The sequence below is a fragment of the Rhinatrema bivittatum genome, chromosome 5 (genome assembly GCF_901001135.1).
Source record: "Rhinatrema bivittatum chromosome 5, aRhiBiv1.1, whole genome shotgun sequence".
Lineage (NCBI taxonomy): Eukaryota > Metazoa > Chordata > Amphibia > Gymnophiona > Rhinatrematidae > Rhinatrema > Rhinatrema bivittatum.
Genome location: NC_042619.1, coordinates 160,659,794 through 160,673,725, shown reverse-complemented (window position 1 = coordinate 160,673,725; position 13,932 = coordinate 160,659,794).

Here is a 13,932-nt window from a genome sequence, read left to right as displayed (position 1 = left end):
GCTCTGAACAGTGTTCAGTGCAATTGCAGTCAGGGATCCTTCTAGAGGACAGACTCTCATTTGTGGGCTTAAGGCAAGTGTCCATCCATGAAATGAATCAACCCAAATAGTGACATAAAAAAATGAACGATCTAATTTGGCAATTTTGGCTGCTGGGGGACCAGCGACAGCTGAAGTTACAGTGACTAGTTCAGTTTCCTCACTACTTTCCATATCCTCACCGCTATTTGCAATCAAAATAGGCATGGATCGGAGGCAGGGAGTGGGTGACAGGTCAAAAGGTTCAGGAACTGGTGGCAGTTCAGGAATTTCAGAAGGTGGTGATAATACTGGAGGAGGCGGTGTAGGAGGAGGTGAAGGAAGAGGCGAAGGAAGAGGTGTGGGAGGAGGTGGTGGACGAGGGGGTGATGAATCTTCTGGCACAAGAATAGTACTCGGTGCAGAATCTACTGGCATTCCAGTGTCTGCTGAATTGTGCATATCTACTAGGGATGTGAATCGTTTTAGGACGATTAAAATTATCGTCCGATAATTTTAATATCGTCTTAAACCGTTATGGAACACAATACAATAGAGATTCTAACGATTTATCGTTATAAATCGTTAGAATTGTGAGCCGGCACACTAAAACCCCCTAAAACCCACCCCCGACCCTTTAAATTAAATCCCCCACCCTCCCGAACCCCCCCAAATGACTTAAATAACCTGCGGGTCCAGCGGCGGTCCGGAACGGCAGCGGTCCGGAACGGGCTCCTGCTCCTGAATCTTGTTGTCTTCAGCCGGCGCCATTTTCCAAAATGGCGCCGAAAAATGGCGGCGGCCATAGACGAACACGATTGGACGGCAGGAGGTCCTTCCGGACCCCCGCTGGACTTTTGGCAAGTCTCGTGGGGGTCAGGAGGCCCCCCACAAGCTGGCCAAAAGTTCCTGGAGGTCCAGCGGGGGTCAGGGAGCGATTTCCCGCCGCGAATCGTTTTCGTACGGAAAATGGCGCCGGCAGGAGATCGACTGCAGGAGGTTGTTCAGCGAGGCGCCGGAACCCTCGCTGAACGACCTCCTGCAGTCGATCTCCTGCCGGCGCCATTTTCCGTACAAAAACGATTTGCGGCGGGAAATCGCTCCCTGACCCCCGCTGGACCTCCAGGAACTTTTGGCCAGCTTGTGGGGGGCCTCCTGACCCCCACGAGACTTGCCAAAAGTCCAGCGGGGGTCCGGAAGGACCTCCTGCCGTCCAATCGTGTTCTTCTATGGCCGCCGCCATTTTTCGGCGCCATTTTGGAAAATGGCGCCGGCTGAAGACAACAAGATTCAGGAGCAGGAGCCCGTTCCGGACCGCTGCCGTTCCTGGACCGCCGCTGGACCCGCAGGTTATTTAAGTCATTTGGGGGGGGGTTCGGGAGGGTGGGGGATTTAATTTAAAGGGTCGGGGGTGGGTTTTAGGGGGTTTTAATGTGCCGGTTTTGCGATTTTTAGATTTTTAGATTTTTCACGATTTTTCATGATTTTTCACGATATTTTACCCCCCCCAAACGGCAACAATACGATTCCCTCCCCCTCCCAGCCGAAATCGATCGTTAAGACGATCGAGGACACGATTCACATCCCTAATATCTACAATTACTGGGCCTTCTACTGGATTTTCTGCAATTACTGGGTCTTCTACTGGGTCTACTAGCCATGTGCCGTATTCCTCGAATGCAGGAACAACATCTTCAAAAAGGTCATCTTCAATCTCAACTGTACTGAGTCGAGGCGTGCTTGTGTGAAATGTGGGGCTTACTCGGGGTTCTCCTTCCCTTTCTGAAAGTGCAGCAGGATCTGAATGTAAATTACCCACTGCAGTCACTGTTTCTTCAGGCACTAAACAGTCACGAGCATATAGTGAATTATATGGGGGTGGTGACACTTCTCTGTCCCAATTAATAGCTTCTAAATATACTCGTGTCATAGCGAACCATCTGGACACCTGTAAATGTTCCGCTAGCCTCTTATTGTCTTTTGCCCTTGGCTTGCTATACTTGTCCTTAAAGAAAGCCATCAGCTGTATGAGCGTGGACGGGTCAAAGGAGCCCCCTACTGGCCATTCTAGGGAATCATCCCTCTCTGCCCACGCAACCCACTTAGAGTGGCATTTGCGAATCAACTTCTCATTAAGCTCATGTAGAGCGATAACTTTATTAAGGGGACATGACGGACAGACCTCTACTGCTATCTTGGGACCTCTTAATATTGCAGACCAAAACTTCGACATAATAATTTTAAAAATGATTTTCGTGTAGCCACTCCCTTATGAGAAAGAGTGGTTCAACCTTACCTTAATTGTAGTTTTCACCATACCGTGAATCCACACTTCCGGTGTGAATCCACACTTCTTCAAACGCGAAGGTATTCACAGCGGGGCAGGGAGAGACAGCCTGCAGACAACGGTACTGAAGACCTATCTACTCCTTTCCGTTTGCCCGGGTTACCAGAATCCACAAGCTCCTGGGGCGGCGTCGCCAGAACAACCGGGATAGGGCCAGATGCGGCATCAAATCCGTCACCTGTTTTCGAACTTATTGGCGCACGAACGGAAAAAACCTATGACTCACTCGTATAAGACAAGTTTACTTACCTTTCCAGACAGCTCCAAGTATGTGTGCCGTGGAATGCTTGATCTGAAGGCTTCTTATTTCTTGCGATACGTCTTCCCGCTTCGGGATCCACCTGACTAGTTTCTACTCCGTCCCGGCACGTATCCCGGCAAAAGCCCGGAGCCCCAGGTGGTATGTTGCAGTATTCAGCTTGGACTTACTGATTGGTACTGTACAAGATCTGCCAGACAGCAGTGCGCGCTGGGCTGTGGTCTAGGAAAGAATAAAAGTTTCTGAACAGTTTTTTTTCTTTTCTTTGAGAGTAAAACTTACTTCCTCAAATGCTTTCTTCGTGGTTTCTGAAGTGCCTCAGGTCTCAAAAATCTCAAAGTAGATTCTGGATGCTTCAGGGTGGGTCCCCACTCCCGATCGACGGCACCCTCACTTCCTTCGATGCTGGCAATGAGATATTCCTGAAGGTGTGCTGGTCCGCGATGCCCGCATTAGGAGATCCGAGTCACGGCACCAATATGTTTTTAGCGGGAATTCGGAAAGCACCTTCAGACAGCTTTATGATCTAAAAGGCAAATTTATTTAATAGACAATACAGATAAGAGGAACAAGGAAAAGAGGAAGTCGTTGTTTCTCTGGAGACGCAGGTCTGTGTCAACTGGGCATTGGGCTTGCTTCTCAAAGTGCAGAGCCCTCGGGCTGGAGTTTTTAAACTTTTTGCATTGTCCAATAGAAATACATTGATACGCATCCTGGGTGTATTATCTTCTTTTAATATCCAATCATGAACGTTACTTTATTGTCCAATCAGGTATCGTCTCTGGGGTGTTGGCCTCTTCCGGTATTGAGCTTGCCAAAGCACATGGTTGCGAAATATGTTGCCAGCAAAGTCAGGAAATACACAGCTCAGGCTTAAGGCCTATATACAATAACTACTCAGTGGAGATAGATTTTCAAAGACATTTATCTAACTACCTAGTCTACAGTTAGCTAGATCCCTTTGAAAATTCACTGTATATATGAAAACATAGGCTAGGTGAAAAAGCAAGACAGCTAAGGCAAAAATATTTTATTTTAGACAGGAAATGGATATGGGCAGTGGTGGATTCACAATGTCGGACCGGCCCAGGCTGGCCAAGGACACATCACGTGGTCTGCCGAGCACGGCTCTGTCTCGGCCGCGCACAGCAGACCACATGGCTGGAGCTATCGTCCCACCGGGGGATGCCTGATCCCCCGATAGGCCAATCCGCTCCTGGATGTGGGAATTTATTTATGTGCAGACTTTTGGTATTTGAAATCATGCATGTAAATCTACATTTACAAATTACAGCTTCTCTCAATCACATAACGTTTTGTGTGTATGCCGCACTGAGTTCTGTGCATGCATGCACATTTTCAAAGTGGATTTATGTGCATAAATCTACTTTAAAAATTTGGAGTAAAAGTCTACAGGTAAACAGTACCCTATGTGGGCCACTGAAAATTTCCCTCTCTGTGTAGAAAAGTACTTAGAACACTGGGGAAAATGTTTTAACATAATTCCTGTTGAGTTCGATTTTTCAGCTGTTTTAGACTTAAATAGGCATCTGATTTCAAAACTGCAGTTAGTTTTCATCTATCATGTCAAGTTTTTTCTCTACAGCATATCTTAGGTTTGAATTTATCAAAATGCACTAAATATCGCATGCGGTAGGAAAAGAGGCGTGTTTTATGGTAATAGGCTGTTTATCGCAAAGTGTGCTATCTGGATAACTTTTTCGCACTTTACGGTAAGTGCCAGAATTGTTGTAATTCCTACCTACAACCGCTGGGGGGGGGGGGGGGAGAAATGTTTTTGCAAATAGCGTTTTCAGTATTTTAAGCTGCTAGGGGAGACAGAGCAGAGCCTACCACCACTGTGGGGGGGGGGGGGAGAGGGAGAGAGATAGAGAGAGAGAGAGATGTATGTTTGGTAGCAGAACTTTACTACTTGTATACAATTTGACTTTCAGTAACAATATATAGCCTTTAAATGAATAAAATAACTCTAAATAAACAGTATATTCAGATAATGTTTTCTTTTATTTCCTTTGTATATACATTTTGTATGATTTTTGGGACAAAGGGATGGGTATCCAGTACCTTAAAAAGTTGACATGATAGAGAAAAACTGGGGTCATTTTTGGATTCAGATGTCAAAAGTTACTCAAAAACAAGTGTCAGATCTAACTCAATGAAAATTGTGTTCCCCAGTGTAATCAGTACAGACATTACCTAAAATCTTAAAATATAAACAGAGTTTATCTTTCCTCCATTATCCCTTAACAATATGAATGTGTTTTTTTTTTCTATTTGACTTATCGTTTACTACATGTCTGTTTACTAAAGTGAACCATTTGATCTTAAAGCACTGACAAAAAGCTTTAAGTATTTCTTTATCTAAGTCAGCAATTTTTAAAAGTAGATGATAATGCATCCAGTAATAAAATGAAACAAATGGTCATAAATATTGTATAAATAAAGAACCCGCCTTCTCTCTAATTGCTGTTAGCATCCTAAAGTGCATCTGCAGGCAATTCATCCATTTACCAATTAGGTAATACATTTCAATGTTCAGGCATTAATCTGCAGAGCAGAGAGAGATTATCCTAAGAAACTGTCAGACATAATCCTGTACGTTAAGCTACCACATTTTCTGTTTAGCATGTAGAATTAGTGAATGTTGCTATTTGTTAAAACAAGTTCTTGACTGAACACACAATAAGCCACACCCTTTGTTTTTCTGCAGCAGCTCAGGCATAGATTCTGCGGCAAGAGTTAGGAAATTGTGTCGCAATTTGTATCATATTTGCATAAATTTGAATAATTTTTCTTATTAACACAAATTTGTATTTACATAATACAAATATAATAGTTTACTGAATTTGTTTGAGTCTGTATCATTTATTTTATTCTCCTGGGAGTTTTATAGATAAGAGCTCTTGGGTATGGCTGTGAGGAGGAAGATAGAAGGGAGATCTCAGAGATGGGAAGAGGGAAGTGAAGGAGGTAGGCAGAGAAGAGAGGGATGCTGGAAGGTTAGGGATGGAGGAAAAAGGTAAAATCAGGTTAGTAGAAAGAAGATTAAGATTAATGGAATGGGAAAAGTAGGAGGGATGATCAGGAAGAGGGGAAGATAAGAGGAGGGAGATTTGGGGATCTTGGGAGAAAAGGAGGTGTCCCTCCCCGGCAACAATTCTGTTCCTCTTGAATCTCTACTACTTTCCTCTTTCTCTCCATTCCTCTCCGCATCTCAGATGCCATTTCTCATTTCTCTATTACCAAGTACAAATATTCACACATGAATCCAAATCCTCTTTTACTTAACCTCCCTTTTTACTCATCCTCTCTTTCATATTCCCATTCCATCTTTCACAACAACCAGCTCTAGCCCTCTTTCATACAAACTTTATTCCCTCAGCCCCCTTATCACAATCCTCCAGCCCTACACCCCCTTTTCAATAGCCTTATGCCCACTTTCACAAATCTACACCCTCCTCTATAACTTCCCTCAAAAATGTCACCATCTCCACATCCTCTTACAGACTCTCTTACAGAATCATTCCCCCTAGCAAAATAAAATACTATTATCCCTAAGCACTTTTTTCACAACTCTATCTCCCCCCAAATAAAACTTTATCCCCCCAACTCCTCTTTCCTCAAGGATACCATCTCTATATCCCTTCCCCAATCCTACACAGATTGAGTGGTAGGAGGAGTAGGAGAGCAGTGGCACCACGTTGAACTACATCTTTTTTCTCTGCTACCCAGGGTCCCACTACCAGTTTGAAATGTGGATCTCATGGTTCAAAAAAGCAGTCAGGACTCAGCCAGCAGATAAAGAAGTTGTGGCCCAACTGACTGCCACTGCTCTCGTCCACTTTTGGCTCCTTCAGCATGGAAGGGGAGAAAAATTGGCCGGGGAAGGGGAAGAATGTTAAAAGTGCTGCTTAATCACTTCTGTCTCTCTAATCTGGCTCAGCTTTCGCTCATTCCATGGTAATTCTGCTAGAATGGGTCAATTCTGAGAAAATTCTGAGGAAGTATTGAGAGCAGGAGATTTTGCTGGTGGCTGGAAGATCCGTGAATATTGCTTTGCCTGGTAATATTGGGACTTAAAGCTTGGGCGAAAGGTGAAATTGTGGGATATATTATTCTTTAGTTTGTGTATTTAATTAAAAAGTAAACTTAGGTAATTTTAAGTTTGTGTGTTTGACTAATGGAAAGAAAAAATAGGTAATTTTTAATCTATCTTTAATTTATTTAAAACAATTATATATATCTCATAAATGGTAAAAAATGTTTACAATAAAAGTGGTTTATAAGTTCCATATCATAATAAAAACAATCAACATAATTATACACTTCAATAGCACCTAACTACTTACTGCCAACTGCTGCCTTCCCCTACAAAATCCATATTTACTCATCATCCTGCTAATACTCTACTTGATATTGACATCTGGAAGCACCTCTCAACATTATCCTTTAAAAGGAAATAAATATGCATTAACCAATTTCGAAATTGCAAGTAATTTACCTCATTCATAACAGTCCCAATACCCCTGATATCCATCTTTGACTTATTTAACACTATTTGGCTCTCATTTACCCAACCAGAAATTTTATGTAAACAGATATTCAGCTGACAGATTGTCTCAACAATGCCTTAGTCCACTGGAATCAGAAACTAGATGCTATTGGCATAAATATTAAAATTGCCACAATTAAACCCATAATAAAAAAAAAGAACCTCAATCCAGATGAACTTAACAGCTACCACCCAATCTCATACTTACCCCTCCTCGCCAAACTGAAGTAAAAACCAGCACTTAAACAACTCAATGATCATCTCAAAACAAACAACATCTTGCACCCCACCCAACATGGATTCAGGAAAAATCATAGCACAGAAACCTTACTCCTCAATTTATCAAACACAATAATAAGAAGTTTTGACAATGGACAAAGATACATCCTCTTCCTACTTGACCTCTTTGCTGCCTTCGACACAATCGAACATAAAAGCCTAATCTCCAGACTAGCTAAAATCGGTCTATCTGGTAAAACTCTAGACTGGTTTACCTCTTTCCTTAAAATCAGATATGTCAAGGTAAACATCAACAACCACTCCTCAGATGCCATACCACTAGAAACCGGAGTTCCCAAGGATCCGCTCTCTTAGCCACTCTGTTTAATATATAACTCCTGCCTCTATGCCAGCTACTCACGAGTCTCGGTGTCACATACTTCATGTACACCGACAATATCCAACTAATCATACCTGTAACAAACACCCTCGAAAGCGCAATGAAACTCTTGGCCACATACCTCAATACTATAAAAAACATGCTAAACCACATGAAGCTATGCCTTAATCTGGCGTACACGTGCGCGCGCCAGGTAGCGCGTGTACATGTATGCCCAAGTGCAGGTCTTAAAATTTCCCCTTAAGGTTCCTGTGTGCACAATGGGGTAGATTTTTAAAAAAAGCGCGTTCGCGTACTTTTGTTTGCGCAGCAGGCACAAACAAAAGTACGCTGGATTAAATAAGATACGCTTGTAGCCGCGCATATCTTCTAAAATCCTGGATCGGCGCACGCAAGGCTGCCGATTTTGGGCAGCCGGCGCACGCCGAGCCGCGCAGCCTGTCTCCGTTCCCTCCGAGGCCGCTCCGAAATCGGATAATGACAACAGTATCTCCTCAGTGTTATAGCCCTGACTAAACTCAGAATGAAAACTCGCAGACTTTTAGTGTTCTCCAAAATTCTCAAAATCTGTGTAACTATTTTCTCAAAGATCTTAAATATAAATGACAATTGGCTGGTAATTCTCTCAGCAGAATGCATCAAGCTGGGGTTTTTCCAATAAAGAAGTAACCACTTAACGATTAAAGATCTTTGGGAAACAACCATCTTGTAAAGAGACATTAAACATATCTACTAACCATTCCAAAAGCATCTATTCAACCTGAAGACTGGAGGGTGGCCAGTAGGGATGTGAATCGTTTTAGGACGATTAAAATTATCGTCCGATAATTTTAATATCGTCTTAAACCGTTATGGAACACAATACAATACAGATTCTAACGATTTATCGTTATAAATCGTTAGAATCGTGAGCCGGCACACTAAAACCCCCTAAAACCCACCCCCGACCCTTTAAATTAAATCCCCCACCCTCCCGAACCCCCCCCAAATAACTTAAATAACCTGCGGGTCCAGCGGCGGTCCGGAACGGCAGCGGTCCGGAACGGGCTCCTGCTCCTGCATCTTGTCGTCTTCGGCCGGCGCCATTTTCCAAAATGGCGCCGAAAAATGGCGGCGGCCATAGACGAAAAAGATTGGACGGCAGGAGGTCCTTCCGGACCCCCGCTGGACTTTTGGCAAGTCTCGTGGGGGTCAGGAGGCCCCCCACAAGCTGGCCAAAAGTTCCTGGAGGTCCAGCGGGGGTCAGGGAGCGATTTCCCGCCACGAATCGTTTTCGTACGGAAAATGGCGCCGGCAGGAGATCGACTGCAGGAGGTCGTTCAGCGAGGCGCCGGAACCCTCGCTGAACGACCTCCTGCAGTCGATCTCCTGCCGGCGCCATTTTCCGTACGAAAACGATTCGCGGCGGGAAATCGCTCCCTGACCCCCGCTGGACCTCCAGGAACTTTTGGCCAGCTTGTGGGGGGCCTCCTGACCCCCACGAGACTTGCCAAAAGTCCAGCGGGGGTCCGGAAGGACCTCCTGCCGTCCAATCTTTTTCGTCTATGGCCGCCGCCATTTTTCGGCGCCATTTTCCAAAATGGCGCCGGCCGAAGACGACAAGATGCAGGAGCAGGAGCCCGTTCCGGACCGCTGCCGTTCCGGACCGCCGCTGGACCCGCAGGTTATTTAAGTTATTTGGGGGTGGGGGATTTAATTTAAAGGGTCGGGGGTGGGTTTTAGGGGGTTTTAATGTGCCGGTTTTTCGATTTTTCGATTTTTCGATTTTTTAACGATTTTCACGATTTTTCACGATATTTTACCCCCCCAAACGGCAACAATATGATTCCCTCCCCCTCCCAGCCGAAATCGATCGTTAAGACGATCGAGGACACGATTCACATTCCTAGTGGCCAGTGTAACACTGATCTTTAAAAAGGGATACAAGGGTGATCAGGGAAACTACAAAGTGGTGATTCTGCCTTCAGTATTGGGAAATAATTGGAGAAACTATTCTAAAGAACAAAATCATAGAACATATAGAAAGACATGGTGTCATGGGAAGGGCAACCAAAATGATAAAGGGGATGGAACAGCTCCTCTATGAGGAAAGGCTGAAGAGGTTGGGGCTGTTCAGCTTGGAGAGGAGACAGCTGAGGGGGAATACGATAGAGGTCCTTAAGATCATGAGTGGTCTTGAATGAGTAGATGTGAATCAGTTATTTATACTTTCAAATAATAGAAGGACTAGGGGGCATTCCATGAAGTTAGCAAGTAGCACATTTAAGACTAATCGGAGAAAATTATTTTTCACTCAACGCACAATAAAGCTCTGGAATTTGTTGCCAGAGGATATGGTTAGTGCAGTTAGTGTAGCTGGGTTCAAAAAAGGTTTAGATAAGTTCTTGGAGGAGAAGTCCATTAATGGCTATTAATCAAGTTTACTTAGGGAATAGCCACTGCTATTAATTGCATCAGTAGCATGGAATCTTCTTAGTGTTTGGGTAATTGCCAGGTTCTTGTGGCCTGGTTTGGCCTCTGTTGGAAACAGGATGCTGGGCTTGATGGACCCTTGGTCTGACCCAGCTTGGCAATTTCTTATGTTCTTATGTTCCTATGACACAGCCAGCATAGATTTATACAATGGAAGTTTTGCCTCAGCAATCTGCTACTTTTTTTTGCAGAAGTTAATAAACATGTAGATAAGGGTGCGCTGGTGCATATAATGTATTCTGATTTTCAGAAAGCATTTGAAAAAGTCCCCCATGAGAAACTCCTGAGAAAAGTAAAATGACATGGGATAGGAGGCAATGACCTGTTGTGGATACTAACTGGTTAAAAGAGTAGGACTAAATGGTCAGTTTTCTCAGTGGAGAAAGGTAAGCAGTGGAGCAACTCAGGGATCTGTACTGGGACTGGTGCTTTTTAATATATTTCAAAAAGTTTTGGAAAAGGGAAAGATAAGTGAAGTGATCAAATTTGTAGATAAACCAAAATCACAAGTGCATTGTGAGCAATAGCAGGAGGATCTTATGAGACTGGGAGAATGACATCTAAATGGTAGATGAAATTTTATGTGGACAAGTGCAAAGTAATGCACATGGGAAAAGTGGAGGATAAGTTATAACAATCCTGACAGTTTTTAAGGCTCTCAGTCTAATTATGCCTGCTAGTTTTAATGCTCTACTTAAGTTGTATCAGCATTGAGACCACTAAGATCTGTGGCACAAAAGCTAGTGAATTCACCTTGTTTAAAGTAGTAAGACTTGATGAATTATTGGAAAGATTATGTTTATGTATAAGGTCCCGAGCTCTAGAAAAAATGTCCTTATGTGTTAAAGGAAGAGACTTCCTTTCTAACATTTTGAAAGTTAGTGAAGTCTTTCTTTTTTTTTTATTAATTTTTTATTTATGCGTTTCAATACATAGAAAGTTTAACTTAGATACATTGGTAAACATATCACATATAAAGCAATTGTTTAAATACATTTTTAAATGTATCATCTTAAAACAAATGGGTAATCCACTAGTGGTTATCAAAAAACTTAGCGGACCAAGAAATGAGTAACTTAAACCCAATAGACAATTGAAAAATAAGGTAGCACTTTCTATCTATCTTGCCTCTAATCGAAGAAGTCTTTCTTTTTTAAGTCGGTTATTGAATAGTCTATCCACTGGATATTAATCATGTTTTTATTTAGAGTTACAGACTTTAAAGTTTAAAATACGAACAATTAAATGTTGAATAATGAAACAAAGGTGAAAATGCATAGCTCATGTGTATGTTCTCAAGTTTTTATCTTCTAGTTTTTGTTTTTATTTATTATTTTATTTGTTTTATGTTTTTGTAACACTCGGCTATCTGTGGGCTACGTCATAGACTGGCACTCTTACCTTCGGGCCAGGCCTGGCCAATGGAACCTGTAATGCAGCAGGACGCTGCTGCCACCAACTCCTATGCAGCACATCCTCCTTATGTGTGCATGCCTCTTATCATTATTTAAGGGACCATGGTGGGAAAACCCCCGTGGCACCTAATGATGATTTCAGATGCTGAGACCTATAAAAGGCCCTTGCTAGCTCTGCTTTGATTGCTCAGCATCAGGTCCACCTGCTCCAGATAGAGCGTGTTCGTCCAGTGTCCTCTCTTTAGTTCCAGCATCTTGTCTTCAGTTCAAGCCTTGTCTGCAGTCTTCATCTCCTACTTCATTGTTTGCCTGTTCCTCTCCTTGCCTGCCTGACCTGCCTATCCATCCCTCCTCTCCTCTCAGATGGATACCTTGTGTGACATTGGCCTGACCTCGGATACTCCTGATCTCTGCCTGCCTCTGACCATAGTCCAGACCTTGGATTTGCTTGACTTTCATCTGCCTGTGACTCAAGCTATTCAAGGATTGACACTCCTTCCATCAGCAGAGACCCCACCTAAGTCCTGCCAGCCCTGCCATCCAGTGGCTCAACCCCAGAAGAACAAGGGCTTGTATAAGTGAAGGTCCCACCAGATCTCTGCTTCACCTGGGTCTGCCTGCCAACAGTGGGAACCTGCAAGTTGTGCCAATCCTGCCTCAGCCCAGGGTCCACAGATGCAACAATTTTATGATTGATGATCATTTTATGAGTGCAGTTTTGTAAACTGCTTAGAAATTCTGATTTCTGGCCTATACATTTTGAAATAAATAAATAAAAAAATAAAGTAGATAGTACTTTGAAATCTTCAGATCAGTGGTCAAAAGAGCAAGCAAAATGTTAGGAATTATTGGGAGAGGAATGGAGAATAAAGTGGAGAATGTAATAATTCCTCTGTATTGCTCCATGGTAAGATCTAGAGTACTGTGTAAAATTCTGGTCACCATATCTCAAAAAAGATATAGTTGAACTGGAAAAATGAGAAGGGTGACCAAAATGATTAGGGATGTGCAGAGCAAAATTTTATGTTCATATTTTTTATGTCCGAAAGGGGGTCCCACTTGCGGCCAATATGGACATAAAAAAAATCCAATGAGTTGGGTATATGTACATATGTGCAAAAAAAAAATTTAAACCCCCTCACCCTCCTTAATCCCCCCCCCAGACTTACCACAACTCCCTGGTGATCGAGCGAGGAGTGAGGACGTCATTTCTGCAATCCTTGGCGAGAAGCATGTGACGTCAGTGGCACGTCGAGTGACGCGGCGTCACGTGATTCCCGGCTCGTTCGCGCCGGACGGCTCGTTCGGCCCAAAAAGAACTTTTGGCCAGCTTGGGGGGGCCTCCTGACCCCCTCAAGCTGTCCAAAAGTTCTTTTTGGGCCGAACGAGCCGTCCGGCGCGAACTTGCCGGGAATCACGTGACGTCGCGTCTGAGTGACGCGGCGCCACGTGATTCCCGGCGAGTTCGCGCCGGACGGCTCGTTCGGCCCAAAAAGAACTTTTGGCCAGCTTGGGGGGGTCAGGAGGCCCCCCCAAGCTGGCCAAAAGTTCTTTTTGGGCCGAACGAGCCGTCCGGCGCGAACGAGCCGGGAATCACGTGACGCCGGCGTCACTCGACGTGCCGCCGACGTCACATGCTTCTCGCCAAGGATTGCAGAAATGGCGTCCTCACTCCTCGCTCCATCACCAGGGAGTTGTGGTAAGTCGGGGGGGGGATTAAGGAGGGTGAGGGGGTTTATATTTTTATTTTGGCTCAACAATCGTGATTTCCCACATATCGAACATATCTATGTTCGATATGTGGGAAATCCGATCGTTTATGTCGAATCAATTTTTTAAGTAAAAAAAAAATATGAGTTGCGTTTTACTAATGCGGTCAATCCGAATGCACACCCCTAAAAATGATAAAGGATAAGAAATGACTTCCCTATGAGGAAAGGTAAAATAGGTTAGAGCTGTTCTGTTGAAGAAGAAATAGCTGCATGGGGATATGATGGATAGATGGATCTCATGGATGGAATAAAATGGGTAAATGTGAATTGGTTATTTTATCTTTCAAAAATACAAGACTAGGGTAGTGTTTCCCATACCTCTCCTGGAGGTGCACCTAACCAGTTTGGTTTTCAGGATTTCCACAATGAATATGCTTAAGATAGATTTTAATTCCCTGGATCACCAATATGCGCAAATCTATCTCATAAATATTCATTATGGATATCCTAAAAACCC